This window comes from Leptonotus elevatus, chromosome 13 (genome assembly GCF_054856555.1).
Source record: "Leptonotus elevatus isolate MCC_2025b chromosome 13, RoL_Lele_1.0, whole genome shotgun sequence".
Lineage (NCBI taxonomy): Eukaryota > Metazoa > Chordata > Actinopteri > Syngnathiformes > Syngnathidae > Leptonotus > Leptonotus elevatus.
The window spans coordinates 4,621,129-4,628,789 of NC_141251.1; positions in this window are offsets into that span (position 1 = coordinate 4,621,129).

The following is a 7,661-nucleotide window of genomic DNA, read 5'->3' on the forward strand; positions in this document are numbered from 1 at the left end:
GCCATTTTTGTCTGAATAAAAATGTGTGTTTTTTGGCGGGGGCGTATTAACATTGACAAATCTAAATGAATGAGTTTATATTGATTTTTGTTCTCCTGATTTTTTTTTAGCAACTTTTTTTTAGCAACTTTATGACATACTTGTAATATTAGAATCTTTTTTTTCTTTCTTTCGTTTTCTCATATGGTGACTTTTGTATTAATGTGATTTTTTTTAATTCTTGTAAAATTAGTAATTTAATAATCGGTTGAATTTAGAACTACAACATTTTTTTTTTTTTTACTTTTTGGGAACAAAGTGACTTTTCTAGAAATTGTTGAACTTTTTTTCGTATTGCAACTTTTTTCCTCAATTTTACTATTCAGTAGTACTTTTTCTATTTGTAGTATTATTTGGACTTTATTTTTAGAAAATGATTTCTTTGTATTCGTACATATATTCTTTCTTAAAATTATTTTTTCTTGATGTATGTTTTTTCTCAAAATATTGCCTTTTTTATGCAACTTTTGTTGAAATTGACAATATATTTCTCATAAAAAAAAAAAATTGGTTGTAATGTTCCAACCTTCTGACTTTATTCGATAGTTTTCAGCATGTTGCCTTTTTGCTCCCGCACACTCTCCAGCTTTCAACTGTGAATTTACTCCCCAATTCCTTTTCTTGCTCGAACTATGTCGTGTGTTTTGTGCTTGTTTTGAAGAGTGGGGCTGCTATGTTATTTGTTCGCTATATTATAAGTCTGAATTCAGTCAGTATTTTTGTTTTGTGTTGTTGCTCCCCGGGGAGTTACGCAATCAAAGCAGATGCCTGGAGCGGTCTCGAAAAGCGCCCCTTGTGAATAAGAGAAAATCTTGTACACAGCATTTTTTTGTTCGCGTGTGTGTGTGTGTGTGTGTGTGCGCGCTGCGGGAAGGCGGGGCATGACAACAAAGCAAATATATGGCATTGTTCTCCCAACACTGCACCTTTTTGAAAAGACAATCCTCTGCATGTGTCACACCGCTTGACTGTGCTCACCAGGGTGGGAAAGGAGAGCACCTTTTTGCACTTTGGACTGTCACGCTCACTCGTATTCATGTATGCAAAGTGGCAATTTCACACTGTATCAAATATAGGCGACCCACTGTACTGTTTTGCAGATTTTGAAGCAGCTGTCTGTTTGTTTTTATGGTAAAAAAAAGGCAAATCCAAATATTGTTGTATGCCTTCAGTGTAATACCACATTGTGCCACATTCAGGTCTACTGGCCTTTGCTTTCGGACGGTCCGCGTAGCTTAATGCTAACAGTGCAAAAAGCCATTGACATGCTAACATTGACAGTCACAGTTTTAGAAGCAAATGTATTTCAAAATAAAAGTTCCAAATTGGTTATTTCTTTTGTTTTCATCAGACAAACTTTTCAAACAATAAATGATGGCTGTCACTGCTAAAGAGCTCTTCCTTTACTTTTTGAGGGGACTTTTAAGTAGGGCACAAGATGATTGGCTTTTCCTCCTTTGCAGCAAGCGGAGAGGGGAGGGGTGAGCAATTATGCACGGAGGAGGAGAAGGATCTGTTGATTAATGTGCATTGTTATTTAAAAAAAATAAAATAAAATAAAAAGGATCCTTTTTTGACTGTTGGGTACTAGTTAGCCCCAAGAACAAAATAAGTAGCCCACGGGTCTTCAAATAAAATCAAAATGGAAGAAATTATTATTTTATTTTTTTTATCTTTAACACGATAAAAAATAAAAAATAAATCATTTTTTTTATTTTTTATCTTTAACACGATACTTGTTTTTTTTCTGTCCCAAATATAATATATTTTGTTGAAAAATAATTTAAAAAAAGAAAAAAGTTCCGTATTTACTCCCTTTCTTGAAAGCTAATTTTAGAGCTGTCATTTTAGTACTATGATATTGTAATATTTGATCAGAATCTAATATCGGCTCATGCCTCGTATCCACTGACGCCCACCCACTGTCCTCGTCTTTTTTTTTGTTCGTGTCTGCTTAACGTGCATTATGCTGCCCCCTGGTGGCCGTGGGCAGGCACGCTAGAAGGAGCAGCTCATTGAATTGGATTGCAGCAAAAACTCTTCTTTACATTGTATTGAATTATGTTATAACTCCATACTCTATTTTCTTTATCAATTACAACAGTCTAGATTGCTATTTTTTCCTAATTAACAACCCCCCCCCCCCCCCCCCCCAAAAAAAAAATTCAATGAGTGTGCGCAACCCCCTGGCCTTGTGTGTGTGTGTGTGTGTGTGTGTGTTTTTAATCACCTTTTTTTGTGCGTGTGACATGTTTTGCGGCAAGATGATTGTATATGCTTGAGGGACTTTTTGGACTTGTTGTCAAGTGGAGAGCATTTGAGCCAATCAATAGCTGTCCGTCCTGTGGCACGCTCGTACGCCGCCATTACCAAAGGAGCCTGCTTAAAGCAAGCTCAGCCAATACCATTAGCCCTAGCCTAAGGGCAGCTCCGTGCCTTAGTCAGGGGTAGGCACCTGCCCCCGTCAACACCCCCATCCCCCCCCACCTCTCACCCCCCTTAACCCCCACCCCCCCCTACCCCCACCATTAAGAGCCTCCCGTGAGACTTCATTTGGACACATCGGTCAAAGAGCACTTCTTTATTCCCTCTCTTTTCTTTCCCCGGCTCCACCAAAAATCAATACGTAACCCCCACCCCCCCACTACCCCCGCCCTTCTTTTTCGCTCTTATTTTCACAATTTTGCCTCCATATTATTCTCTCCTCTGCAGCCCCCCACCCACCCCTCAAAATCATGCACACACACATTTATTTTTTTTAACTCCTGTGTGTGTCTTTTCATCTGCAATTTCCTGCTCCTAATGTTTCCACCCCTCACAGGGAAGAGCGTGCAGGAATAATTAAATTACATTCGTTTAGCAAAGAGGCCGGAAAATTGTCAGGTACGGTTGTGGAAATATGCCGGAAATTTTCCATGGGGAAATTTGGGGGCTCATTTGTACAGATGAAGAGTTATAGACACAAACATTGCGGGTGTTTTTTTTTTTTTTGTCATAAGCAAATATTCACTTCAACTAATACAGTATTGCCTGTACAGTTAATAATGTATTTTATTTTTATTGATTTTATGGGGAATTGGGGGGCTAAGTTTAATAATGTTGTATCTTTTCACAGGGTTAAGGTTATAATAGTAATAATGGAATAACACAATAAGTATCGCTCTAACACGATTAGAGCCACACTGTAATGAGAACACCTGTAAAAACATTCTAAAATCATGCGGGAATTGTGATGTTGCAAGTATAAAGTCATAATATTGCGACTATGACCAATATATACATTTTTTTTCCAACCCAAGAAGAAAAACTGTGTTATGAAAATAGATAGTTGTTCAGTCACTGCACTTGTTTGGTAACACTGAGTCTTTACATGCAAAACTGCTGGGTTAAAAATAACCCACTATGGGTTTAAAAGAAAAAAACCCCGCATTGGGTTATTTGGTTACGACTTCTGCCGTTTGAAAGGTGAATGTTTCATCTGTAAAAGTATAAAGGCATAAAACTACAAGCAGTAATAAAATTTATTCAAGAAAAAAATATTGTATTGTTAAATTGTTCTCTTTTTTTCCATTTGTGTCATATTCTGACTGTAAATTGTGTATTTTTCTTGTAGCACAAATTCAGTTTTAATTTTAAAATGTTTTACACTGCTGCAGACTTTTTCATTTTCTCATATAAAAATTTCCTTTCACTTGTAAAAGCATGACGAGTCTTCATAAAATCACAACTTTGGTGAAAAATCATACTTTGTTTTTTTTTCAAATGTATTTTCAAAACCTTTGTGTTTTATTGTAGTATGATTTTATCTTCATAAAATACACAAAAAAAATCTGAATAATATGATGTATTTTCTTGTACTGTAAAATTATGTATTTTTATGAAGATATCCCAACTTTGTTTAAACTTTTAGTGCAACTTTTTAAAAATTATTATATATTATTTTATATTATATTCTGTTGTGCCCCCCCAGGAAAAATACAACATTTTGCACCCCCCACCCCACCAAGTCTCCATAGTGATAATAAATAGAAAATAGTATAATTTGTCTATAAAATTGTTATAAGCACACCTATGCAACACCCTGCATCCTTATTAACCTTAAAACAAAAAGACAACATAAAAAATATAGCGCAAATTACAACAAAGAATGATTTTATTAACATGTTTTTTAATGATATTAATGTTAATAATAATAATGATAATAAATTTAATTCATCAGCCCCTTTCAAAACACTTTACAGGGCAGAGTAAACTAGACTAAGACAATTAAAAGCAAACCCAAAAATTTGGGCAGAGAAAAAAAATAAAATAAAAAATAAATAAATAACAGAAAAGATTTGAAGTTTATCAATTTGCCTGAAATTAAAAACTAAATAAATAAATAAATGAGAGCACTACTGCCACCTACTGTAGTGGATGTGCAATAAAAAAAAAAAAAATAATAAACACTTCAGCACATTAATGCGTTTCTTTTTGTTTCTCATCACACGATAAATACTGAATAAAACTCGCCCGTGCATCATTCATCATCACCAGCCAAAAAGTGACATTGAGCAGAAAGGCTGAAACTCGACCCCAATTTCATCTCGTTGTTTTTATCTGTGAAGTTGCTTGACATCCCATAATTCCCCGCGCAAACTATCAGGATTGTGCAAGTCTTCTCCTGGTGATATCAAACACATGTCCCATGCTGCGCGGCCACGGGGGTCAGTCTGCTCGGGTTTTGACCCCGTGTTATATTTTATGAATTCTCCTTTCCCCTCGCCGCTTGCAGGCAGTCCAGCGTGTAAGTCATTTGTTTTTGACACTCAATGAGGGAGACATCAGCGCTGAAATATCTGAGCGGTAATGAGCGCACTTCCTGCTCCGACCGTGTCATAACGCCGAAGCCCTGGAGAGCGGGGCGTGTTGGGGGGCCGCCGCGTAAATGGCTCTTGGCTGATTCTCCTTTTATTGCGAGTCGATGACCTCAGGTAAAGTTTCCGGACCGCTCGCATATGCCGTCTCATTCCGTGATGATTCTCAAAGTGTGGTGTATTTCAACTTTTTAGTACAATATGTTTTTCAACATGTATTTAGGCACAATGATGTACTCTGTGGTGCTTTTTTATTTATTTATTTATTTATTTTTAAGGTGGTACACGGTGTAAAAAGCGATTGCATCCGAGAACAGGGGGAAAAGAGTCTAACCTAAATGTGGCCATGGCGGCTCTTTACCCTAATAACTGTGAAGAGTGATAGCCGCTCGCAGAGCGCCGGCCATTTCTGCGGCCGCCTTTATCGATCGGGGGCCCTAATGAGCAGCCGCCGAGCTGCGGCTAATGGTGTTGTGTCTGCTGTCCGCGGTAAACGCCCACGTAGAGATTAGCCTTCCCAAGAGATTGAGGGGGGTGCCGGCAGGAAGGTTTGGCCGCTATCGAGGCCTCGGGGTGCGAGCGACACACTTCAGGGGTCAAGGTAAATATCAAATGAAAACGAGGGCCTTTTCCCCTCTTTGGCTTTTTGGGGGCCCCCCGCCAACATTTGCGCACGAAAGTGCTTCGACGCGATAACAACGCTGTGTAAACATTCAGTTTGAGGCTTTAAATTTGTGAATCTGGATTAGAAGTGGAGCGACGATACATGCTAACCTGCAACTAACACTTTGACAGTTTCACCCAAAAACTTTTTGGGATTTGCATTTGTGAAATGATTATAGCCAGTAAGTTCAGACGTCGCTATGGAAGTCGTAGTCGTAATTGCAGAAGTGCGGAACTGTCAATGTTCAGTCATTATTTTTGACTGGCAAGTACGTTCAAATGTACTACTGGACTCAATGCCGTGAGGTATTGCGCAAGTCAGAAAAATGGGAAAAATGCGGAGTAGGAATAGTTTTAGTAACTGTAGTAATATTCTATCAGGAGTTGGGTTTCCATCCACCCATTTTTATTCAAAATTTCAAGAAATGCAAAAATAAAACGGAATGGAAACGCTAGAAATGTGAAAAAGGTGTATAAAAAAAATAATATATAAAATAAAAAAATAATACTAAAAAAAATAAAAGACATTTGAAAAAGGGCCCAAAATTCTCAAAACACGTTTTTGCGCTTAAAGGGGCTGGATTTTGAAGCGTATCGAAAAAAGGAAAATGCAAATTTTGGCTATGGAAACAGGTTTTGCAAATAAACGCTTGCAAGACCGGTTGCACGTTTATTGCACGTACGTTTGTAGTCATAAAGCAATGTCGGACGATAAAGTAAAGTATGTTTGGGGAGGGCGAAACGGAACTCTTTTGGGAATTAATAAAGAAAAGTGAATATTAGTGCTATTTTAGATGGAAAACAGCAAAGAAGCGGTTTATCAAGATTTACAAAAGCAAACTCATACGACGTCATCGCACAGCGCAGTCGCTTCCTGGTCTTCTTTTTTTTAATTACTGGTGGATCACATCTCTATGGTGTATAGCGCCACCTACAGCGGCGGAGTCCCCTCTCAATATTTGCAAAAGAAGAACAGAAATTTTTCGCTTAAAAATTTCAAAACAATTGGATGCAAACCGGACTTTATTTATAACATTTAAAAGCCAATGTAAAAAATAAACTAAAAGATCGAGTGAAATTGGTTTTGGAAATGTTTTTAGACAAAAGCATAGTTTTTAACGTGGATTTAAACCCGTTTATATTTGGGGCTGAATTCACTATTTGCATGCAGCATAACATCAAAATGCCGCTTCACCGTGTTTGCTTTGAAACCTCTTTCCTACTAATTGAGCCGATTTGCAGACATCATAGCCCTACTGGATTTATAAAATTAGTATATTTAGTATAGTAGTAGAGCGGGTATTAGTAGTACATTTTCATTTTTTTTTCTTTCCTTCTTATTTACTTCACATGTCTTCTAAAGTCAAGCTAAAGTCCGTCTTTCCAAAGCCCTTTAAATGAGTTGTGTGGTGTCCATTTACACGTTTTCCAAGTTTGCCTCTTTCAGGTTAAGACAGTAAATACGCTCCTCGGTCCAACTCAAGCCAACCGGTAAGCTGAATCATGAATTCGTTCCTTTTGCCCGTTTAAAGTAGCGGTGCCGATTACGAGTCCAACTTTGATCTCATTTGCATGAGCGAGCTGTGCACTTTGTGTCTTTGTTTAATTGTTGCCGTTGTAAAGAGTCACCGCCGGAATGGAGACTTCGGCAAAGTGCTTGAGTGCTAACAGGAGACCGCCATTGACAGACTGCTAATGGCTTATTTGACTTCGGAGATGGCCCTGGCACAAACGCGGCCGCCCCGCGCCGCACCCTCGGCGGCCATCGGCGGCGGCTCGCCGTGGACGACATGCGACGACTTCAGCAGATTCACCGACCGTAAGTGCCCACCAGGCGCCCGGCGTGCCAGTCTTCAAAAGAAGACGCTCATGGTGACATGGGGAGCCGTTGTTGCCTCCATAAAAGTCACAAACCTGCTGTCATGAGGGGAGGGGGGGGGGGGGGTTTGACTGCTTTGACAATTAAAACCAACACACACACGAAAAATGCATCTTTATGACCTTAAGGCTGGTTTTACAAAGTAGGTCCATGTACAAAAAGTGGGACACAATTTCAGAAGTTAAAAAAAAAAAGCAAAAGTAGTCAAAAACATGTCAGAGAGC